The following is a 25,559-nucleotide window of genomic DNA, read 5'->3' as shown; positions in this document are numbered from 1 at the left end:
TTAATTGGCATGGTGTGGAGTGTGTGTATGTGCACTGATGCTGATGCTTAGGTGTAGCTACACTGGTAATGAGTGATGCCGAAGGGTTGCTGACTGCTTCCGACGTGGTGCTGCGCTGGTGCTGAGGTGGTGCTGCATTGGTAGTGAGGTGGTGGTGCGCTGGTGCTGAGGGGTTGCTCAGCTGATGTTGAGGTGATATGCAGCTGGTGCTGCACTGAAGCAATGGTGCTGCACTGATGCAGACAAGGTGCTATGCTGATGCTTGGGTGGTGCTACACTGGTGCTGAGGGTGCTGAGTGATGCTGAGGGGGGCTCAGTGATGCAGTTCTGGCGCTGAGATGGTGCTGCGCTGATGCAGAGGTGGTGCTGCTGTACTGATGATGTGGTGAGGCTGTGCTGATGTTGAGTTGGTGCCTCAGTGGTGCTGCACTTGTAGTAAGGTGGTGCTGCACCGGTGCAGAGGTGTTGCTGACAATGGGGGAGGTTCATGCAAGCTGCACTGGCCTTCTGGTGAGGGCCCAGGAACATTTATTATTTTTTTTTACACAAATTAAGCACTGGCTGCTCTTTCTCCTGCTCCCTTTGACTGGCTTTCCCAGTGCCTCGGATGGCAGGTCCATAGTAGTACACCAGCTCACCTTGCCACCGTTTACATGATTTCACTACAGAATGATGGCACGAGGGTAAGCAGTGTGGCAGTCGGCATTTTTTATTAGCATAGACTGACTTTTTTTGTTTCAGAAGTTTTAAGCAAAATGTTTAAAACTTTATATACATGCCTATGTGGAATATTCAATATACACTTTTCAAGTATTTATTAGAAAGTAAAACCGTATATGTAGTTTAAACAATTTTACACTGTGGGGGGAGTAGGTGGTTACAGGGCTGTATAATACATTGTATACATGTTATCCCTAGTAACAGTTAAAGAAGAAATTGTGATATTCATAAGTACATACCATTTCTCATAGGAAACAAATGATAACTGCAACGCAAGCTAATGAATGAATTAGATAACTTGATAGCAATGATAAAAAAGAAAGCATACTGCGGAGGGGGAGGGCCGCCTGTAGAATGTGGGTGGTATATAAATTACTGGAGGTCCACTCTTATAATATGTGATGTGCTTTGTAAGTCCAATTTCTAGTGTTCTGTATGGACTTAGAAACAGGACAAAATATTGGCACCTACCTTGGAAGTTTGAAGTAGAACAAAGACACCACCAAGAGGTAGGCTAACCTACAAATTTGTTAACAAAAGACAAATATAATAAAACAAAATAACTCGTTTACTAGGTGTCTCATTCTATTACAAAACATTAAGACTAACCAACATTCAGAATGGTTTTGTTTGCATTTTGGAACTCGCAGTCCAGTATTTTAAATGTTAAAAACGAGTAAAAGTACCAGATAGCAAATGAAAAAAATACCGGACTTGATAAGCTTCAGTTGTTAGAGAAATGGTTATGAGGAGTCCCACAAGCAGGCAGGTTATCCAGTGAATGGTAATTCACCCCTCATTCAAACTTGCTGTGATGCATATAGCGAGGCAGTAGAAAAAGTGCCTCTTTTAACAGAAATTCTATCTTTGGTGTGAGGAAAGGGCTGGTGAAAACGTGAGCTTCTAGGTAGGTTTATATTTTTATTTAAGAATATCCCTAATAGGATGATGCATGATGGGTAAAAAAGGTGCAGGCCATCCCGGAGTTGGGTACACTCCCTGCTTTTATTGTGTATCTGCAGAGCACACAATGTGTCTCTACCGGAATGTGAGCATGTAACACATTATCATGTAAGCACTCTCCCACTGTCTCGAAAACTGGGTCATGTATTTAATCAAAACGTGTGACGATGGGATGCTCTAGGAAAAAAAAGCATTTGGTAATGTTATTAAAGCGAATTTGAACAGAATGCGTTCACTTGACAGGAGTTTATATTTGAAAATAAATTAATAGTAAGGATTTCTGTTTTGCTTTTTAACTTAGTAGAATTGAAAATGCTTCCTAAAAATGCAGTCATTCCATGTTGATAAAAAAAAGCAAAGCAGCAATCCTTCTTGTTATTTTTTTTTAAATACCCCAGTCAGGTGAAGGAGTTGTATTTAGATAGCAAGCCCCTGTAAATGCATAGTCCCCTTATTGGCAACACACCCCACCCACACCACAACAGAGTATGCATGCATAAATAAATACACAACACAACTTTTGTTTGGGAAAATTTGCTGCAGGTTTATTCCATACAAAAGTAGGCAATATGGTGGGTTATCTTACAACGATCCAAGGGCAGGCAGCTGTACCAACGTTTGCTGCCCTGCCCGCCTGATGAGCCAAGCACTGTGGAGAATCCAAACAGTGCTACCCTTATGGGGGTATTCCCCTTACTGGCTCATGTGACACATTGGTCTCTTATTACTCACGCCTCTTTCAGGGCAGAGCGTAGCAAGGCAAACCCCCGGTTATCCAGGCCTACAAACGCCCGAAGGACTAATGGGCGCCGACGTAATTGTTCTAGGACTCTCCCATGACGCTCGTGGGATTTGGCTCTGGCACCCCTTTTGTGCTCTTGCAGAGGTTCCCTTCTGTACCGCTATGCTTCCAGATCACCCTGTAACTCCACCTGCAATGACAAAGAAAACATTAAAATGTCCTCTGTACTTCGGCTGCCAGCCCCATGCTGGGTTAGCGGTAGGGTGGGAGATGGCGTGCAAGGCACCAAAATGAAGGGGGGATGCCTAAATACCCTCCCCACCCCACAGCGCACCGGAAATGACATGCCTAGTGCGCCTGGCAAGGGACTCCTCCTAGATTCCCACATCAGTAGGGGGGTGGGGAAGTGCCTAAATGGCACAAAAAGGGCAGCCCTTTTTGGGTGCCCCCCTGCGGGGGCCCCGGACAGCCGCATAGTCCCATTATTGGCAACACACCCCACCCACATCACAACAGAGTAGGCATGCATAAATAAATACACAACACAACTTTTGTTTGGGAAAATATTGCTGCAGGTTTATTCCATACAAAAGCTCTACATTTATGGCGGTTATCCCCTCACTGGATCACGTGACACATTGGTCCCTTATTACTCACCCCCCTTTCAGGGCAGAACGTAGCAAGGCAAGCCCCCGCTTGTCCAGGCCCACAACCGCCGAAGGACTAACGGGGTGCCAACGTAATTGTTCCAGGACTTTCCCATGAGGCTCCTGGGTTTTGGCTCTGGCACCCCTATTGTGCTCTTGCAGAGGGACCATTCTGTACCCATATGCTTCCAGATCGCCCTGTAACTCCGCCAAAGCTCCGGAGGTAGCCACCGTCGCCTAGAGAGCCCCCCCACCAACCCAGCTGTATTCTCACCTGCCAACTGCAATTTCCCGGGCCTCCATCATGTCCAATAAAAACAGATCCAAACCCATCTGTGACAGGTGCACCCCCACTTTGTCAAAATAACCTTTGGTGTTCGCCCGGCATAGCCCATGCCTGATGATGCCAAAGCCCCTTGCTCTGCGAACTTGCGCATGGAGCGGTTTATCCTTCTCTGGGAATGTCCCACTGCCTCACATGACCTGCAAGAATTGGATGGCATCCCAGGAGGGAGTTCTACTCTTAACCATGGCTATATTACCCTTCAAACAGATGTAGGCTCCCACCTCCTGCAACCAGTAGTTGCAATCCTTCAAGCATTTTGTGCTCCCTAACGTCTGTTTCCCCAATTCATGGAACAGCAGCACACTTGCTTAAAAGACCGCTTCCCCAACCAGCCTATATACTCTGGCTGTGTGGGCGGGACATTCCATGCATAACTAAAGCCCTGTAACCTGCCCTGGGGGCAGAGTGCACCTACTTTGTTGAAGTTGACCAGACGTGTGCACCGACCTTTGCGATTAATAACCCATGGCAAACAGGACTGTTTGCATTGCGCACACTATTGCAGTCACAGCAACCAATTGGAGTGACAACTTACCCCACCTATCAGGCTTGCTTAACTAAAGCTCGATCACATACCTGCTAACCAGCTGTGACCTTTGATGCTCAAACCAGCTAATGACCTAGTAGTTTGTTATCCCATGAATGATTTCCCTCCACAAGATCAAGCTGCATATGAGCATATGGCCTTCCCTACTGGGCCGAGGTGCAGTGTGTGCTCTGGAATTGTCAGCGATGGTGCTCCAAACATGTTTCAAACTGCTATTGGATTCACGGCACACATTCTGGCCTAACCAACTGACGCATGCCACCTGACTAACTTGCCGCTGCGACATTTTGATCTTAACACCACGCTCTTGCTGTTACCTGTGCACATCGTCTATAGGTCATGCCCCACTCTATGCTGATTCCTGCAATTTCCCCTTCTGCCCCTGTATCGGCGAGAACATACCTGTAACATTGCAAATCCCACTGCCCTCACATTCTCGGCAGTTCGGTCGGGGAGAGGGGACCTTAGAATTGGTTCTACTACATTGCCTGGCCTCCAGCCAGCAAGCACCCTCGTCTGACAGCAGTCTATCTGCTGTATCGCCAGTGCAATGTCCACACCCTGGCTCAAGACGCCCCGTTCTGTACTTCTGCTAACAGACTACCTTCGGTGCAGCCAGAGTGAATGGTTGTATGTTCTGCACAGCAAGTACGCCCACTGTACAGTTGTAATTAAGTAACTCATGGTGCTCACAACTGCTGGTGTCTAATACTGAGCTGTGTGTTTGCGGCCCAGGAGCCGAAGCAATAGGTTTGGTGTGGAAGGGTAGTTAACGATGCCTGGCAAGAAGTGTAATACCTTTGCCAAACTTCTCCTGACCAGCATCTATATCATTCTTAAACATATTTACTGGTTTTGCCACATTGCACCCTTCTGGTTGGTGATACAGAACCTCCTACCCAGCATAGGCTGGCAGTCTCGCGTTGCCGTCACACCCCCTGTGTCCCTTGATTCACCCACCATCCTCCTGTGTCACCTCACCTCGCTTCTGGAGTGCACTTACTTCGCACCATTGACCAGACAATCCCACAGACCTCTTTAATTGCTAGATCCTTGTGAACACATTAATGGTGTTAAATCTGGTTTGAAGCCATATATATGTATTGTGCCCACTATTGGAGATACCTCCCCTTTTTGTGGATTGACAACTTACGCAGCCTGCCAGGCTTGCTTAACTGCCGTCCGATCACCGATGCACAGAGCATACTATCCAGCTGTGACCCTACAGGCTTTAACCAGCAAGTGAACATGTAAACATGGAGCCTTTACAAACAATTTGGCAGCTGGCAACCTCCGGCTCTTTTACTCTATGTATTTGTCCCTGCCTCTAAATGTTAGCTACCATTGTCAAGATCGCTGTCGTTATACGTTTTCGATCTGCGTGGCGGATGCTCTATAACCTTGCAGCTGCGATTCTTTCGCAGGGGCATCTTAAGGATTTTGGGGGCCCTGGGACAAACCCATACCTGTGGCCCCTGTCCGGCACAGCTTATAATCTATGCTCGGGCTACAGCTTTCATGCCCTTTCCTGGTGAAGGACAATAGTCTTTAAAACACTCCCTTTAAGAAATATTCAAGGTCAATAGGGCAGGACACTGCATATCAGAGCAGGCTCAATCCGGTGGCCCCGCAAAAAGGCAGGGGTCTGTGTCCCAAGCCCAAAGGCAGCAATTCTTGGAGCCCATGTCATGGCAACATTTGCCAATTCAAACCAACTCCATGGGCCCGAGCTCGCTCCGCAAAAACCCCAATGCTGCACCGCAGGCACACGAGTGCAACTCAATGCCGTTCAGCAGGAACCCATCAATCCCTGTGTAGCCCGACGAGGGGTATCTCCAGTTTCCCAAGAGTACAGATACGTGGGTCGGTGAGGTCGCGCACCCTGGAGAAGGAATGCCAGCAGGGAGTAATTGCAACCTGTGCACCATAAGTGGTCGCCTGAAACACAAACACCACCCCACAACACCCGACGAGGACCAGGGAGGCAGAGCACCATCCTCCCGACCGCTACTGTCTAAAGCCAAAGAGGACAATCTGTCCCTCCCTGCTGCTGGGGCTCTGTGCACTAGACACCACTGCAGTGAACGGGCAAACTGCAACAACCAGGTGCGCATCCCACCCAAGCCTGCGGGACACCCTGAGCAACAGCCTGTATGGAGGGATGCCAAATTTCCAAAGCTAAAGAGCTGCGCCCAGTGCCTCTACGCTAGCTCGAGATACATACACCAACCGGTGGAATCGGCATCCTGCCGATGCGCAGCGAACTTTCGGACCAAGACTCTCTGCTTCCCCCTTTTACTCCAGACCAGGCGAGCCCCAGAGGTGGCATTAACAGGACCACTAGTCTTTACATGAAGCACCGCCAGGGAAGCTGCTGTGACGACACCGCCACACTCTACTCTCGCTGCCTAGCAATACACAGCACACAGACCCTTCTGCGATTACAATTATAACCTTGTGTACCTAACAACGCCCGGACTCATCACTCATTCCCGCCAATAGAAATGCCCGTGTTGACTGGAGACTAAACCAGAAACAGACAAGCGTCACTGACACTAGGGCCATCACAAATACTGTAGCTAGACAATGCACCGGTGGAAATAGGCTACAATTTCCCACTTCCGGTCAAAGAACCAGAAAACTTTGATTTTGTTGGACAAAACCATAGCACCACCACTTAAACGTTGCCAATCTTGTGAACAGGCTTTGGTATATGAACAGGAAAGCCATAATGGTCTCATTGTCGAATCACCGCATCACTGGCCTATTTTAAAACCACTGCATACCGGGCAGCCCCTGGTACTGTACAACAATACCAATGTAGGGTATTCTATAAGCCAGACAATTCAGAGCTCTGAGTAGTTGGAGCATAGTGACCGTTACTGGTAGGCCCGGCTAATTGTAACCCTAAAGACGGCGTGATTTGCCATACCGGCTCATGGACCCCACCCATAAGCCAACACATGCAAACGAAAGGCCAAACCTGCTGTAAATTACTCCTTTATGTGGCAATACTATCATAAAATCGTGCACAGATAGTGGCCAACATATGCACATAGGAGGGGCAGAGTTGAAGTTTTATAGCAAAACTCTTTGTGACTGTGGGAACGCCTCCGCACGACTCTACCTGGACATCCCCCGACAAAGCCAGATCTCCGGACACCTGAGAGACCTGCACTGGCTCCCCGTCAGCAAGAGAATCACGTTCAGACTCCTCACCCACGCACACAAGGCTCTCCACGACCTGGGCCCCAAGTACCTCAACGACCGCATGACCTTCTACACGCCCACCCGCCAGCTACGATCGACCAGCCACGCCCTCGCCACCGTACCACGCATCCGCAGAGCCACGGCCGGAGGAAGATCCTTCTCCTACCTGGCAGCCAAGACTTGGAACTCCCTCCCCACCCACCTTCGGCGAACGCAAGACCATCTCTCCTTCAGGAAGCAGCTCAAGACCTGGCTGTTCGAGCAGTAACATACCCCTCTCCCCCAGCGCCTTGAGACCCTCCCGGGTGAGTAGCGCGCATTACAAATGCCGTGATTGATTGATTGATTGATTGATTCCAGGTTTGATCTTGGGCCCCTGTGAGAGCGATGGAGGGAGAGTGCTTTATCCTGGATTAAAGTGGGCAGTATTCGGACCTTTTAAGTACCACATTAAGGTGGTACAGAAATAGCCAAATGCCTCGTCATCTAATTAGTGAAGTGCATGAATGGAGGAATGAGATTCCCACTGTTCCTACCTACTATCTAGCAAAACCACAGCCAAGGGAACGGGCTTGGCCGAATCAGCGGGGAAAGAAAATCATGTTGAGCTTAACTCTAGTCTGGCACTCTGAAGAGACATGAGAGATGTAGGATAAGTGGGAGGCCCTCGGGCCACCGGTAAAATACCACTACTCTTATAATTTTTTCACTTACCCGGTGAGGCAGGGGGTGAGCCCTGTGGGGCTATCGCTTCTGGCTCCACCCTTTCCGGGGACAGTGGCAGGTGGGGAGTTTGACTGGGGCGGTACACCTGTCAAGCAATAATGCAGGTGTCCTAAAGCGAGCTCAGGGAGGACAGAAACCTCCCGCAGAGCAAAATGGCAAAAGCTTGCTTGACCTCGATTTTCAGTATGAATACAGACTGTGAAAGCAGGTCCTCACGATCCTTCTGACTTTTTGGATTTCAAGCAGGAGGTGTCAGAAAAGTTACCACAGGGATAACTGGCTTATGTCTGCCAAGCGTTCATAGCGTCCTCACTTTTTGATCCTCCGAAGTCGGCTCTTCCTATCATTGTGAAGCAGAATTCACCAAGCGTTGGATTGTTCATCCACTAATAGGGAACGTGAGCTGGGTTTAGACCGTCGTGGGACAGGTTAGTTTTACCCTACTGATGTGATGTTGCAATAGTAACCCTGATCAGTATGAGAGGAACTGCAGGTTCAGACATTTGGTGTATGTGCTTGGCTGAGGAGCCAATGGGGTGAAGCTACCATCTGTGTGATTATTACTGAATGCCTCTAAGTCAGAATCCCCCATACACCATAACGATACCGGGGAGTCCTTTCGGTCCCGGCCATCTGGTCGCACCTTTCCCCTCAGCCATCTGGTCGCACGCAATGCTTTCCATTGGGGCGACCAGATGGCCGGGTTTCCCTCATCTCAGCGAGGGCTTCAGAAGGTCGGGCACCTCGGCGCCCTGGGTCCCCTCTGTCACTCGGTGCGCGCGGGTTCCCAGAAAGAGGGGTAGCATTCCTCTGGATTACTAGGGGCAGGGTATGCCGGGAAACCCCTCGCAGGCTGGCGGTTCTCTGCTGGTCACCAGATGGGATATGCTCGGACAACACCTCTCCTCCGTCCGGCGGCTCCTGCCCACGGCGTGGCAAAGTGCCCGAGATGTGCTACATAGGTCCCGGGCAGTCTTCGTCCAGGCCTGAGAGCTCAGGTGGTCCTCCCCATGCTAGACGCCCAGCCGGGGTCCCCGAGCCCCCGGGAAGCGGACCCCCTGAGCCCTGCCCTAAGTGAGCAGGCGGGAGCCCTACCGCAAAGGTTCGGGGTGGGCAGCTGGGAGTCCTTTCGGTCACGGCCATCTTGTTGCACCCTTCCCCTCGGCCATCTGGTCACACTCAATGCTTTCCTATGGGTTGACCAGATGGCCGAGCTTCCCTGGAAGGCCCGATGAGGTGCTTTTTGCCTCCCCGATCCCAGCTAGGGCTCTAGGAGGTCGGGTACTTTCGCGCCTTTGGTCCCTCTGTCTCCTTGTGTGCACGGATTACAAGAAATGGGGGTAATTATTAAGCATGAGCGCAAAATCCGCTCCGATTTTCGGTAAATCCGCGATCCGCGAACTCTCGCGAATTTACCGAGAATCCGCAATCCGCGATCGGAGCGGATTTTGCGGTCAAAAGTTCAAGCCTGCATAATTTACGATGGCGCCGGCAAGCTGCCAGTGCCATCCTCAAATGGTTACTTAATTAGCTTCGACAGGAAGCTCTAACAGATAAGATAAAGCAGGGGCTCGAGCGCCTGCTTTATTTTATCAGTTGGAGCTTCCTGTTGAAGCTAATTAAGTAACTTTTGCAGGATGGCGCTGGCAGCTTGCCGGCGCCATCGTAAATTATTTACATGGTGTCTTCTTGAATAAATATGAAGGGCAGGGTTCATTCTGGCACGACGGTCCTGGCACAAAAAATAAACCTCAACAGGAAACACTTGCAGATATCAATAACGCATGTGCCCTAGTTGAAGCTTAAATTCAGTGACTCATTCATCAGCCAAAAAATAATCGTGAGCGTTGTGGAGGCTGGGCAGGTGTGCCTTGTTCCCAAATATACCATCGAAAATCCGCTGTGATGCTGGTCTCTGACCTTTTATACACACAAGAGGCATGTGCGCTCGCATGGAAGCCCCGTCCGTTTGGCCCCGCCCACACACTCGAGGTGTGCACCGTCTTCCCGCCATTTACCCACTATGATGGACATTTCACTCAAGGGACCCCTGCGCACTTCGGCGCGATTGAATAGTAACACACACTTGGTCGCTGGAACTAGTTGAAGCGCAAATGCAGTGACTCATTCATCAGCCCAAAAAAAATCGTGAGCGTTGGGAGGCTGGGCAGATGTGCCTTCTTCCCAAATATACCATCGAAAATCCGCTGTGATGCTGGCCAGAGGCATTTGCATCTTTGACTTTCACGAGCGCAATCCCCGTGCTGTTCCTGTGACCAGGGGCTTCTGTCTCTTAATCTGCTGCTCTGATCGGTCTCTGACCTTTTATACACACAAGAGGCATGTGCGCTCGCATGGAAGCCCCGTCCGTTTGGCCCTGCCCACACACTCGAGGAAGCCCCGCCCCCAAATCCGCCGATCCGCTAAATCCGCGGATTTTGCGGATCCACGATCCGTGAATTCGCAAATTCGTGAATCGTGGATCCGCAAAATCCGCCCATGCTTAGTAATTATCCTCTGGATTACTAGGGAAAGGGTCATTCAGACCTTCGTGAGGTCCGGTGATTTTGAAACAGGGGAAGCCAGAGCCTGGGCCCCCCGCCGGGGCCCCCAGGGGCCTGGGTACGCACCTGCCTCTCAGCCCCTTGCCGATGGTCCTTTCTGTCCGAGCTTGCTCAGGCAGACCTCCGTGAGGTCTGGCGATACTGAGACAGGGAAAGGCAGCACCCGGGCCTGCCAGCTGGGGCCCCCATGGGCCTGGGTATGCACTTGCCTCTCAGCCCCTTCCCGATGGTCCTTTTTCTCCTAGATTGCTCAGGCAGACGTCCGTGTGGTCCGGCAATGCTGAGATGGGGGAAGGGAGCACCCGGGCCCGCCTGCCGGGGCCCCTGGGGGCTGGATAAGCACCTGCCTCTCAGCCCCTTTCCGATGGTCCTTTTTCTCTGAGTTTGCTCAGGCAGACCTCTGTGAGGTCCAGCAATGCTGAGATGGGGGAAGGCAGAACCCAGGCCCGCCCACTGGGGCACCCATGGGCCTAGGTATGCACCTTCCTCTAAGCCCCTTCCCGATGGTCCTTTTTCTCTGAGATTGCCCAGGCAGACCTCTATGTGGTCCGGCAATGCTGAGAAGGGTGAGGGCAGTACCCCAGACCTGCCCGCCGGTGCCCCCAGGGGCCCAGGTACGCACCTGCCTCTCAGCCCCTGCTTGATGGTCCTCATTCTCCGAGTTTGCTCAGGCAGACCTCCGTGATGTCTGGCGATGCTGAGATGGGGAAGGCAGCACCCGACCCACCCGCCGGGGCCCCCAGGGGCCCGGGTATGCACCTGCCTCTCGGCCCCTTTCCAATGGTCCTTTTTCTCTGAGTTTGCTCAGGCAGACCTCCATGAGGTCCGGCAATGCTGAGACAGGGAAAGGCAGTACCCGGGCCCCACCTGCTGGGGTCCCCAGTGGCCCAGGTACAAACCTGCCTCTCTGCCCATTCTTGATGGTCCTTTTTCTCAGAGTTTGCTCAGGCAGACCTCTGTGAGGTCCGGCAATGCTGAGACGGAGGAAGGCAGCACCCGGGCCCGCCCGCCTGGTCCCCCAGGGGCACAGGTAAGCACCTTCCTCTCAGCCCCTTCCCGGTGGTCTTTTTTCTCTGAGTTTGCTCCGGCAGACCTCCGTGAGGTCCGGTGATGCTGAGACGGGGAAAGGCAGCACCCGGGCCCGTGGAATACAGCACCTGGGCCCACCCACAGGGGCCCACAGGGGCCCCCAGGGGCCCAGGAACACACCTGCCTCTCAGCCCATTCCTGATGGTCCTTTTTCTCCGAGTTTGCTCAGGCATACCTACAAGAGTTCTGGCAATGCTGAGATGGGGGAAGGCAGCACCCGTGCCCCCAGGGTCCCGGGTACACACCTGCCTCTCAGCCCCTTGCCGATGGTCCTTTCTGTCTGAGTTTGCTCAGGCAGACCTCCGTGAGGTCTGGCGATACTGAGACAGGGAAAGGCAGCACCCGGGCCTGCCAGCTCGGGCCCCCAGGGGCCTGGGTATGCACTTGCCTCTCAGCCCCTTCCCGATGGTCCTTTTTCTCCTAGATTGCTCAGGCAGACGTCCGTGTGGTCCGGCAATGCTGAGATGGGGGAAGGCAGCACCCGGGCCCGCCTGCTGGGGCCCCTGGGGGCTGGATAAGCACCTGCCTCTCAGCCCCTTTCCGATGGTCCTTTTTCTCTGAGTTTGCTCAGGCAGACCTCTGTGAGGTCCGGCAATGCTGAGATGGGGAAAGGCAGCACCCGGGCCCGCCCGCCGGGTCCCCCAGGGGCACAGGTAAGCACCTTCCTCTCAGCCCCTTCCCGATGGTCCTTTTTCTCTGAGTTTGCTCAGGCAGACCTCCGTGAGGTCCGGCGATGCTGAGACGGGGAAAGGCAGCACCCGGGCCCACCCGCTGGGGCCCCCAGGGGCCTGGGTATGCACCTGCCTCTCAGCCCCTTCCCTATGGTCCTTTTTTCTCTGAGTTTGCTCAGGCAGACCTCCGTGAGGTCCGGCGATGATGAGACAGGGATTGGCAGCACCCGGGCCCACCTGCCGGGGCCCCCAGGCCTCTCAGCCCCTTCCCAATAGTCCTTTTTCTCTGAGTTTGCATAGGCAGACCTCCGTGAGGTCCGGCAATGCTGAGACGGAGGAAGGCAGCACCCGGGCCCGCCCGCCTGGTCCCCCAGGGGCACAGGTAAGCACCTTCCTCTCAGCCCCTTCCCGATGGTCTTTTTTCTCTGAGTTTGCTCAGGCAGACCTCCGTGAGGTCCGGTGATGCTGAGACGGGGAAAGGCAGCACCCGGGCCCGTGGAATACAGCACCTGGGCCCACCCACAGGGGCCCACAGGGGCCCCCAGGGGCCCAGGAACACACCTGCCTCTCAGCCCCTTCCTGATGGTCCTTTTTCTCCGAGTTTGCTCAGGCATACCTACAAGAGTTCTGGCAATGCTGAGATGGGGGAAGGCAGCGCCCGGGCCCCCAGGGTCCCGGGTACACACCTGCCTCTCAGCCCCTACCCAATGGTCCTTTTTCTCTGAGTTTGCTCAGGCAGACCTCTGTGAGGTCCGGCGATGCTGTGACGGGTGTAGGCAGCACCTGGGCCCACCTGTTGGGCCCCCAGGGGCCCAGGTACACACCTGTCTCTCGGCCTCTTCCCGATGGTCCTTTTTCTCTGAGTCTGCTTGCCGCAGTGGGCAGGCAGGCATGGGATGCTAAACCAGCATACTGTCAGGGGATACCCCAGCTGTACTCTGATCGATTGGGCACTCTTGATCCATTTAGGGATGGACTGCTTCGCCAGCCTTGGCTGTTGTTTGGTGCAAAGAGCTTCCACTCTGCATGGACCGTCCTACTCGAGGGTCTGCCACCTCGCTGGAGGCCCTTTACCTAGCAAAGCGAAGGCTGAGTGGCCCGGCAGCTCGTGCCCCCCAGTGGTCTGACACGAGCGGAAGGGGTCGGTGGCGCCAAACCCTTGAATGCTGCTGCCCAGCAGGTCTGTAGGCCCTGCGCGTCACACGTCACCCATCTCTGCCCAGCACATTTCCACAGCAGATAGGAAGCAACTGTTCCAAGGGGTGCCGCCACTGCCAGGCTCCGGAACTCCTGTGTCTTGCTCAGACTGTGCCTCGGCCTGCCTCTCCTTCCCGGGGGAGAAGGCTGGGCCTGCCTGTGCTCATGCAACCGTACCTCTCCACACCCCTCCAGTATGCCCTCCCGCCCAGGTGGGTGGGCTCTTTCCCTTGGCAGACTCCCAAGAGATGGTGGGGCACGCAAAGGTTGCCGGTCTGGGAGCCTGGCACGCGGTCCCCACCCTGTCAGCAGGTGTAGGTACCTGGTTGATCCTGCCAGTAGCATATGCTTGTCTCAAAGATTAAGCCGTACACATGGGCGGTACAGTAAAACTGCGAATGGCTTATTAAATCAGTTATGGTTCCTTTGATTGCTCCATCTGTTTCTTGGATAACTGTGGTAATTCTAGAGCTAATACATGCCGACAAGCACTGACCTCCCTGGATGCGTGCATTTATCAGACCAAACCAATCCGGGCTCACCCGGCCGCTTTGGTGACTCTAGATAACATCGGGCCAATCGCACGTCCCCATGACGGCGACGATACATTAGGATGTCGGATGTCAACTTTCGATGGTACTTTCTGTGCCTACCATGGTGACCACGGGTAACGAGGAATCAGGGTTCGATTCCGGAGAGGGAGCCTGAGAAATGGCTACCACATTCAAGGAAGGCAGCAGGTGCGCAAATTACCCACTCCCGACTTGGGGAGGTAGTGACGAAAAATACCAATACAGGACTCTTTCGAAGCCCTGTAAATGGAATGAGTACACTTTAAATCCTTTAACAGCAGCCACGGTAATTCCAGCTCCAATAGCGTTTATTAAAGATCCTGCAGTTAAAAAGCTCGTACTTGGATCTTGGGATCGAGCTGGCGGTCTGCTGCGAGGCGAGCTACCGCCTGTCCCAGCCCCTGCCTCTCGGCGCCCCCTTGATGCTCTTGACTGAGTGTCCTGGGGGTCCAAAGCGTTTACTTTAGAGTGCTCAAAACAGGCCAGTCACCTGAATACTTCAGCTATGAATAATGGAATAAGGACCACAGTTCTATTTTGTTGGTTTTCGGAACTGGGGCCATGATTAAGAGGGAGAGCCGGGGGCATTTGTATTGTGCCGCTAGAGGTGACATTTTTGGACCAGCGCAAGATGATCCAAAGCAAAAGCATTTGCCAAGAATGTTTTCATTAATCGAGAACGAAAGTTGGTGGTTTGTAAAAGATCAGATACCGTTGTTGTTCCGACCATAAACGATGCCGACTAGCGATCCTCCGTCGTTATTCCCATGACCCGCTGAGCAGCTTCCAGGAAACCAAAGTCTTTGGGCTCCGGGAGGGAGTATGGTTGCAAAGCTGAAACTTAAAGGAATTGACGGAAGGGCACCACCAGGAGTGGAGCCTGCAGCTTAATTTGACTCAACACGGGAAACCTCACACGTCCCGGACACGGAAAGGATTTACAGCCTGATATCTCTTTCTCGATTCTGTGGGTGGTGGTTCATGGCCGTTCTTAGTTGGTGGAGTGATTTGTCTGGTTAATTCCGATAACGAACGAGACTCCTCCATGCTAACTAGTTACACGCCCCCCCAGCGGTCGGCGTCCAACTTCTTAGAGGGACAAGTGGCGTTCAGCTACACGAGATCGAGCAATAACAGGTCTGGGATGCCCTTAGATGCTGGGGCTGCACGCGCGCTACACTGAACAGATCAGCGTGTGTCTAGCCTTTGCCGACAGGTGCGGGTAACCCGCTGAGCCCCGTTCGTGATAATGTTTGGAGATTGCAATTATTTCCCATAAATGAGGAATTCCCAGTAAGTGCGGGTCATAAGCTCACGTTGATTAAGTCCCTGCCCTTTGTACACACCCCCCGTCGCTACTACCGATTGGATGGTTTAGTGAGGTCCTCGGATCGGCCCTGCCGGGGTCAGCAACGGCCCTGGCAGAGCGCCAAGAAGACGATCAAACTTGACTATCTAGAGGAAGTAAAATTCGTAACAAGGTTTCCATAGGTGAACCTGTGGAAGAATCATTAACAGCGGAACAGCCTGTAGCCCTCGGCTGCCTGCTGCAAGCACGCACCCTAGGCACAAGGCCCGGTCCTGTCCTGGTGCACTCCTGCTGGCAGAGCGGTCCGTGGCCTAATGGGGCGCCTGGGTGAGGACCAGGACTTTGCCGGGCCTCTTCCCCCTGGGGATGGCCCGACCTATGCGTGAGGGACCGGGCATGGGGGGCAGCCCCGTCCCCTGTCCCTCTCCGAGATGGAACTCAAGTTCACCCGGCACGATCACCACAGGGGTAGAGTAAACCAAAAGGCAGTGCATCATCAGGTTGGTATCACCCATACCTCGAAAGGCCCTTCCGCTGGCTAGGCCCTCCCGTGCCCGAGTCCCGGCCCCACCAGGGCCCCGGTGACTGAGGAGCAGCCCTTCTCATGTGGCAGGGCGGCCTGGAAAAGAACGGGCTGAGGGCCTGTGAGGGGTCCCCGGCTCCTCTCGATGAGGGGCGTGCGGGATGGGGAGCCACCTGGCTCTTCCCTTCCGGCGCCTCTGACCTGGGCAAAGGGTGGGGTGGGCTGATTGCCAGCCCGCTGGCATGGCTCGGGCCACCCGGTGATGGACGGTTGATGTGCAGGTGGAGCGACCCTCCCTCGTTGCCAGGTACCCAGTTTGACCTGGTCCCATGCGGCCGGGCTGAGGGGTTTGAAGACTCGTGCGGTCCCAATCGGTTACCCCGGGAGGGACCGGCGGCTGCGAGGCTGCTTGCTCCTGTCACACTGGGAGCCCCCTTCCTTCCCCTTCATCCCCCCTCAAGGTCAGACCTCCCGATTGCCCGTGGCATGATTCCTCACTGGGTCCTGTCGTGGAGGTACACCACCAGCGTGCCTGGCCCCCGAGAAAGGGGTCCAGTGACCGGTCTGCCCCGGGACCCGTGCCTGGGCTCCTGGCTGCATGCCTTGCGTGGCTGTCCGTGGTGTCCCACTGGCTGCCCGCGCGCACGCACCTCGGGTGCCCACCTCCACGGTTGGCTTCCCGAGGAGGTTGAAACCCCTCCAGCTCTGATCCGGGGAAAGAGGGCATGCGCTGCCGGGATGCCAGGCCCCTGTTCTGGGAGGGGCCTGGCTTTCCCCCTCAGCCCCCTTTGACGCTCCGGTGTCATTCTTCCGACTACCACCTCAGATCAGATGTGGCGACCCGATGAATTAAAGCATATTACTAAGTGGAGGAAAATAATCTAACCAGGATTCCCCCAGTAACGGCGAATGAAGAGGGAGAGCTCAGCGCTGAATCCCTGCCCAGCGGTGGGCATTTGAAAATGTGGCATACAGAAGAACGACTCCCCGGCGTCGCTCAGGGGGCCCAAGTCCTTCTGATCGAGGCTCACCCCATGGACGGTGTTAAGCCAGTAGCGGCCCCCGGTGACCTGGGATCGGGTTTCCTCAGAGTCGGGTTGCTTGGGAATGCAGCCCAAAACGGGTGGTAAACTCTATCTAAGGCTAAATAAGGGTGCGAGACCGATAGGCAACAAGTACCATAAGGGAAAGTTGAAAAGAACTTTGAAGAGGTAGTTCAAGAGGGCGTGAATCCATCGAGAGATAAACGGGTGGAGTCCGTGCAGTCCGCCCAGAGGATTCAACATGGCGGGAAGGTCAGTGGCCCGGGAGGGACCGGCTCCCGGCCCCCATAGGGCTTATTTCCTCCGTGGCAGTGCACCATGACCGGCTCCGGGTCGGCTCGGAAGACTTCGGCATAGCAGGTGGCTCTCCGTACTAACAGTGGGTGTTACAGCCCCCTGGCAGCAGCTTTGCTGTGTCTACGGGGCTGAGAGAAATTCGACTGCCTCCGCGTCCTCCCCCGGGCACCCTTCCCTGGACACCCCTCGGGGCGCGCCGGTTGGTTGACGGGGGGACGGAGCCCCCTGCTCCCGGCGCGACTGGCGTGGACTGTTCTCTGTGCGCCCGACCACGTTGTGCCGCCGGGTGGGGAGGCCCACGCGGGGCACCAGGGATCTGCGGCAATGTCATTTACCCACCTGACCCGTCTTAAACACGGACCAAGGAGTCTAGCACATGCGCGAGTCAGAGGGCCAAGTGAAACCCTGTGGCACAATGAAGGTGAGGGCCGGCATGTGCTGGCTGAGGTGGGATCCCGCCACGCTTCCAGCCCACTCTGTCGGCGAGGTGGAGCATTAGCGTGCGTGATAGGACACAAAAGATGGTGAACTATGCCCAGACATGGCGTAGCCAGAGGAAACTCTGGTGGAGGTCCGTTGCGGTCCTGACGTGCATATCGGTCGTCCGACCTGGGTGTAGGGGCGAAAGACTAATCAAGCCATCTAGTAGCTGGTTCCCTCTAACATATCCCTCAGGATAGCTAGTGCTTGGAGTCCCCAGTTTTATCTGGTAAGACGAATGATTAGAGGTCTTGGGGACGAAACGATCTCAACCTACTGTCAAACTTTAAATGGGTAAGAAGCCCAGCTCGCTGGCATGGAGTCGGGCATGGAATGCTAGTGCCTAGTGGGCCACTTTTGGTAAGCAGACAGTGGCGCGCCACCAGGTGGGGAGGCCCATTCCGGGCGCCAGGGGTCTGCGGCGATGTAGGTTACCCACCCAACCTGTCTTGAAACTTGGACCAAGGAGTCTAACACGTGCGCGAGTCGGAGGACCTAGCGAAACCCTGTGGTGCAATAAGGTGAGGGCCGGTTCGCACTGGCTGGGGTGGGATACCGCCGCGCTTCTAGCGGCAGGCGCACCACCGGCCCGTCTTGCCTGCTCTGTCTGGGAGGTGGAGCATGAGCGTGCGTGTTAGGACCCGAAAGATGGTGAACTATGCCTGGGCAGGGCGAAGCCAGAAGAAACTCTGGTGGAGGTCCTTAGCGGTCCTGACGTGCAAATCAGTCGTCCGACCTGGGTATAGGGGCGAAAGACGAATCGAACCATCTAGTAGGTGGTTCCCTCCGAAGTTTCCCTCAGGATAGCTGGCGCTCGGAGCCCCCAGTTTTATCTGGTAAAACAAATGATTAGAGGTCTTGAGGCCGAAACGATCTCAACATATTCTCAAACTTTAAATGGGTAAGCAACCCGGCTGGCTGGCGTGGATCCGGGCCTGGAATGCAAGTGCCTAGTAGGCCACTTTTGGTAAGCAGAACAGGTGCTGCGGGATGAACCGAACGCCGGGTTAAGGCGCTCGATGCCGATGCTCATCAGAACCCAGAAAAGGTGTTTGTTGATATAGACAGCAGGACGGTGGCCATGGAAGTTGGAATACGCTAAGGCGTGTGTAGCAACTCACCTGCAGAATCAACTAGCCCTGAAAATGGATGGCGCTGGAGAGTCTGGCCCATACCCGGCCGTTGCCTGTGCTGAGAGCCGCGGGGGATAAGCCGCGATGAGTAGGAGGGCTACTGCGTGAGCATGGAAACCCAGGGCGAGGGCCCGGGTGGAGCCGCCGCAGGTGCAGATCTTGGTGGTAGTAGCAAATATTCAAACGAGAACTTTGAATGCCGTAATGGAGAAGGGTTCCATGTGAACAGCAGTTGAACATAGGTCAGTCGGTCGATCGAAAAAAGTCGGGTTCAGATCCCTGAACCTGGTGTGGCAGAGATGGGCGCCCTCGCGGCGTCCAGTGCGCTAACGCAAACGATCTTGGAGAAGCCGACAGGAGCCCCGGGGAGAGTTCTCTTTTCTTTTTGAAGGGCAGGGCATCCTGGAATGGGTTTGCCTCGAGAGAGGGGCCCGAGCCTTGGAAAGCGTCACTGTTCCGGCGGCGTCCGGTGAGCTCTCTCTGGTCCTTGAAAATCTGGGAGAGATGGTGTAAATCTCGTGCCGGGCCGTACCAATATCCGCAGCAGGTCTCCAAGGCGTACAGCCTCTGGCATGTTGGAACAATGTAGGTAAGGGAAGCCAGCAATTCAGATCCGTAACTTTGGGATAAGGATTGGCTCTAAAGGCTGAGTCGGTCGGGCTGGGGTGCAAAGTGGGGCTGGGCGCGCGCCACGGCTGGACGAGGCACCTCCCTCTGGGGCGAGTCTGGACGCCGGCCTGGCCCTTCCTGTGGATCGCCCCAGCTGTAGTGGTCGCCTCTCCCCGTGCCCCCTCCCTGGGGGCGCAGGGCCAGCGTTCTGTCTCAGCCGGCACTTAGCAGCTGTTTTAGAACTGGTGTCGGACATGGGGAATCCGACTGTTTAATTAAAACAAAGTATTGCGAAGGCCCAAAGCGGGGGTTAACTTGATGTGATTTCTGTCCAGTGCTCTGAATGTCAAAGTGAAGAAATTCAATAAAGCAAGGGTGCATGGCGGGAGTGTAGTGCAAGACTCTGCGTAGAGAAGCATATAGAGACAGGCCAAACAAGGTTCTATCATGGCAGCTAGCGAGATAGTGAGAAATGGCGAAGCAAACAAACCCAATTCCAGATGGGATAGTTCGTGGAGAATAACAACTCTATTAAGATGGCGTAAGGAGGTGCTGTCTTTCCCAGAAATCATTAACCTCTTTACCAAATTTGACAAACCAGCACCCGCTTCAAACAATGCAAGAGTCAACAACAATTCAGATCACGATATAGGCCCTAGTTCACCCTCCATAGCAGAAAAATACACAACAGTAGACCTCAGAAAATCCATTGAGTTTGTGGCCTCCTCAGCCAAGAATGACATTGGTACAGCAAATTTTGTAACTCTACCCGATGTGTACGAGGTCAGCGAAAATGTAATAACAAAGAAAAGTGACTACACAAAAAAAGTCACTTATTGGAAGTACCCAAACAAAAAATATAAATGTGACTTATGTGGAGACATAATGGGAACTTTTAAAGAACTGAGAAAACATGTCTCCAACAAACACAAAGGCTTCTATCTTAAAACTGTTCAGAATGTGATAAAGAAGCTGAATACCACAATGTTGCATGCCATAATGGCAAATGTAAAGGAAGACCTCAAAAAGGAGAGCTGCCATTCCTGTGCAGCTTCTGTGACCTCAGATTTGAAACAAAAATTGATGTTTCCCAACATGCTCGGCATGCGCATCCAAGAGCGCAAAATGAGTCTAGACTAGCAGCTCTAGCAAGCAACAAACCGTCAAAATTATGGTCAGAGGAAGAAATACTGCTACTAGCAGAATTGGAAAAAGTATATGAAAATAAGAGGAATATTAATGCGCTGATGGTTCCACATTTTGACAATAAAAATTGAAATCAAATTGCAGAAAAAAGAAGAGATAGAAGAGATAAAAGCAAAAAATCCGCAAAAGATGTACTGCAAGCATCAAATGTTTCGGAAAACGTCTCTTGCGATGAACCAGAGGTTACAATGGAAGTAACAACAGAAAAGCGCAAAGACTTTATCAACCGCAAACGTGCGCAAAAAATCAAGAACTTTAATGTACTGGAAGACAGAATCACAGAAATCGAGAAGTACACCCAAAACTTAGAGCAAAACGATGCTGATATGGATCTGATGGATGAGGTACTGACTTATATCGCAGAAAACACCACTGATATAAGTCCTACACCAGCAAGTGTACCAACAAATGAACCAGCAAGAGAACTCAATAATGAGCCTATGAACTCTGCTCAAGAGGAGCACCAGAATGCCTCAGTAGAGAACAAGATAACAAAAAAAGACAAGAAAAACGGAAGGCTTCATCGGACTTACAAGAAAAATTATGCCAAAGCAAAGGGCAGCTATAAAGAATACCAGGCAATGTTTCAAAAAGACAAAAAGAAAATTGCCAGGATTATCACTGATGGGGCAGAAGATGCCACTTGCCAAATCAGTGCTGATGAAATCTTTCAATACTACAAAAACATAATTGAGAAAGAAAACAAGAAAAATCCTAGTTTCATGCCGATTGATCGGATACCAGAGGATTATGAAATTGGAAATCTATGTAAAGAAATAACACTGCTCGAAATAACTCATGCCTTTGAGAACTCCAATTTAAAGAAAGCAGTGGGGCCTGATAAGATTGGTCTGAATGACTAGTATGAAGTACACAGCAAACAACCAAGACTGCTGCCCAGAATTCTATCGTCTTAGTTGATAATGAGAAGAGTACCAGAAATTATCAAAAAGAACTGATCAATTTTGATACTCAAGAATGTACCTATTAGTGATCTTAAAAAAATCAGTAACTGGCGTCCAATTACCATTGGTACTGTATTCATGAAGTTATTCACAAAAATATTAACTAAAAGACTCTCGTTTTTTGTTGAATTGAATACGAGACAAAAAGGCTTCATGAAGGTGAGAGGTTGTCTCAAGAATCTGACTCTCCTGCAAAATATCATAAAAGGGGCACGAAAAAACTGTCACTCAGCAGTTGTGTTCATTGATATATCAAAAGCCTTCGACTCTGTCAGCCATGGTCACATTATACAGAGTCTCGCAAGGCAAAGAGTTCCATCAGAGACATAATAAAAGACTTATACACTGACTCGACATCTTTCAAGGAAAAAGAACAACAAATCAACTCCTGAAATAACAATGAAATCTGGGGTCAAACAAGGTGACTCGTTATCCCCACTACTATTTAACATTGCCATGGATCCTCTGATCTGTGATCTTCAGAAAAATGGCAAGGGCTTCACATTTGGATCAGATGGTCTTATTGAGCAAATCACTGCTCTCGCCTTTGCCGATGACATCGCAGTACTCAGCATTACATGGGAAGGAATGAGTAGAAATCTGAAAATCATTCAAAAGTTCAGTTAAACCACAGGATTAAAACCCAATGTGAAAAAGACACATGGATTTTATATCAGTCACCATAAAGATAAAATCCCGGTTAACAACTGCAAACCATGGCAATTTGAAAAAGAAAACATTGAAAATATTCATCCAGGAGAAAGTGAGAGATACCTCGGATTGAACTTTGATCCACACACTGGTCATACAAGCAACAACAAAATTAATGAGGTTCTTGTCAATTGGGCTCAAAAACTTGATAATCTACCACTTAAGCCCACGCAGAAAATAGAAATGTTGTGCCAGTACTTTGTACCTAAACTATCATTCAAATCAGAAATGACAGGAACAGAAGCAAAAACTTTAAATGTTCTGGATCAAACAATGAGAAAGTATGTCAAACACTTTCTACACCTTCCTGCATACACATGTGATGGTCTCCTATATTTGAAAAGATCATTTGGGGGCCTCAGTATTCCAACACTATGTACACAAATTGGTCTCAATAAGGTCAATAGTTTATTGTATCTCAGGGCAGCTCCAGACCTGTACATAGCGCATTCATTCATGTATGCAGGAGAAGATATGAATGAAAAAATTGATAACATCATCAAAACACACAAACTTAACATTTTAGACAGTAACTTTCTGAGCTATGATTTGAATTTGTTAGCAACATATGATTGGAGAAAAGAAGAGTTTGAGAAATGGGCAAAACTCCCTGTCCAAGGTGATGGTATAAAATACTTAGCAAATAATCCAACCTCAAACTTCTGGATCAGTAGGCATAACAAAATGAAAGAAAACCAGTACATAGCTACGCTGATGCTAAGAGCAAATGTTTTATATACCAGAGAAACCATCACTAGGGGAAGAAATCGTGCATTTGCTACATGTAGGTATTGTAATGATGTTTGTGGAACGATTTCTCATATTTCAGGCACATGTCCTAAAACTAAGGACATTAGGATAAAAAGACATAACAAAATTCTGGAAATGCTCATTGATAGAGCAAAAAGGTGTGGTTGGATGGCATACAGGGAACCTCATGTTAAGAATATTCAAGGGGAACTACGAAAACCAGATGTAGTGTTTACCAAAAATGATACAGCTGCAGTGATTGATGTTTTAATTCGTTATGAAAATTCTCAGAATTCCCTTGAATTAGCGTTTGAGAGTCAAGTGAAATACTATCAGGATCTGTCACAGCAAATCAAAGATCTCACAAAATGTAACACTGTTAAATTTCATGGCTTTATCGTTGGATGTCGTGGTATTTGGCCTCAATGTAATGATGTTGTTCTAGCTGATTTAGGTCTACAGATGGCATTTCCATTCAAGAAAAGTGTTTGCCTGACTACTTTAATGGACACTCTTAAAATGTGCCAAGTATTCATGGACAATTGAGTATCAAGCTTATACTGAGATGTACACTTTCTTGCAGGACACATGTCACCCTTATAAAGCATAATGTTTTAACATATAGGTTTATAGTTGACACAAGAGTTAGTATAGATGTAAATTTTATAGATGTGAATTTTTCTAGATGTGCTTTTTCTAATTAGATGTGCAATTTGTAGATGTGTATTTTTGTTTTATATATGTGGGCTTATAACAATGTAGATATAGTGTGTACATCATACTTATTGAAATGTCTTGAATGATGAATAGGTCTCAAATAATCGCATCCACATAATTATCACACATTGATTATTGATGTTCTGCTAATCATATTTTAATTTCTCAGGACTGTTCGTAGACAATCTTAAAAATGTTGGAATAGTACTGCAGGGTGTACAATCTCTGGCCTATACGTGATCCCAGTTCCAGTGAGGACAGCATTTGTGGCTATACTCCGGAGCGCAAGAATGTTGTATTATTGGAAGCAAAACCGAATTGACGCTGATGGGCAGCATAATAACCCAGAATGACCCACTGCGAGGTGATACAGAGTAGCCAAATGCCTCATCATCTCATTAGTGATGTGCATGAATGGATGAACGAGATTCCCACTGTCCCTATCTACTATCTAACAAAACCACAGCCAAGGGAACGGGCTTGGCAGAATCAGCGGGGAAAGATAATCGTGTTGAGCTTGACTCCAGTCTGGCACTGTGAAGAGACATAAATGGTGTAGGATAAGTGGGAGACCCTTGGGCCGCCTGTGAAATACCACTACTGTTATCGTGGTTTCACTTACCCGGTTAGGTGGGGGTGAGCCCCGTGGGGCTCTCGCATCTGGCTCCAAGCACCCGGCATCCTGCGCCCGGCGGGCACAACCCGCTACGAGGACAGTGGCAGGTGAGGAGTTTGACTGGGGCGGTACACCTGTCAAACGATAACGCAGGTGTCCTAAAGCGCACTCAGGGAGGACAGAAACCTCCCGCGGAGCAGAAGGGCAAAAGCTCGCTTGATCTCGATTTTCAGTATGAATAAAAACCATGAAAGCGGTGCCTCACGATCCTTCCCACTTTTTGGGTTTCAAGCAGGAGGTGTCAGAAAAGTTACCACAGGGATAACTGGCTTATGGCGGCAAACGTTCATAGCAATGTCGCTTTTTGATCCATCGATGTCGGCTCTTCCTATCATTGTGAGGCAGAATTCACCAAGTGTTGGATTGTTCACCCACTAATAGGGAACGTGAGCTGGGTTTAGACCGTCGTGAGACAGGTTAGTTTTACCCTACTGATGATATGTTGTTGCAATAGTAATCCTGCTCAGTACGAGAGAAACCACAGGTTCAGACTCTTGGTGTATGTGCTTGGCTGAGGAGCCAATAGGGCGAAGCTACCATCTGTGGGATTATGACTGAACGCCTCTAAGTCATAATCCCCCCTAAACCGTAACAATACCGCAGTGCCGTGGAGCCTCGGTTGGCCTGGGATAGCCGGCCTCTCTCAAGGGGCCGGTGCCCAGAGCCGCTCGCTTAGGGACCGGAGCATGGACGGAAGGGGGCCGCCTCCATTGCCCTTAGTGCACCGCATGTTCGTGGGGCACCCAGTGCTAAATCATTCGTAGACAACCTGATTTTAGGTCAGGGTTTCGTAAGCAGCAGAGCAGCTACCCCACTGCGATCTATTGAAAGTCATCCTCTGAGTCATGCTTTTGCCTCTCTGTGCATGGGTGCCCGCGGACGCCCTCCTCCACCACACCCAGGGGTGAGTCCCTCTGCTGCCGGACTGGCATGAGGGATGCGGAGGGGGGAACGCGGGCCAGCAGGAGGCCGCCTCCACCATGTGCCCTCCGGCAGGGGGGCCTCGCCCTCCTGTCCCTTCCCCAACGGGGATGGGGGCCACCATCCCTTGCGGGTCGTCAGGGTGACCAGATAGCCTGGGCCGACCGGGCCTCCCCTGCCCGCTGCTCCTGGGCAAGTCAGGCAGGGAGGCAAGCAGCAGCCACC

At 51.5% G+C, this 25,559-nt stretch overlaps 3 pseudogenes; all 3 read left to right on the top strand.

Annotated features, from left to right (window-relative positions):
• The first annotated feature begins 7,753 nt into the window (after nucleotides 1-7,753).
• Nucleotides 7,754-8,511, top strand: LOC144826756 (28S ribosomal RNA; annotated as a pseudogene).
• Nucleotides 8,512-13,741: 5,230 nt separating this feature from the next.
• Nucleotides 13,742-15,508, top strand: LOC144826733 (18S ribosomal RNA; annotated as a pseudogene).
• A 1,135-nt stretch (nucleotides 15,509-16,643) lies between these two features.
• LOC144826752 (28S ribosomal RNA) lies at nucleotides 16,644-25,268 on the top strand (annotated as a pseudogene).
• Nucleotides 25,269-25,559: the final 291 nt, after the last annotated feature.

The sequence above is a fragment of the Lissotriton helveticus genome, chromosome 3_2 (genome assembly GCF_964261635.1).
Source record: "Lissotriton helveticus chromosome 3_2, aLisHel1.1, whole genome shotgun sequence".
Lineage (NCBI taxonomy): Eukaryota > Metazoa > Chordata > Amphibia > Caudata > Salamandridae > Lissotriton > Lissotriton helveticus.
The sequence above is the reverse complement of the archived record's forward strand: the minus strand, read 5'-3'. Positions and strand labels throughout refer to the sequence as shown.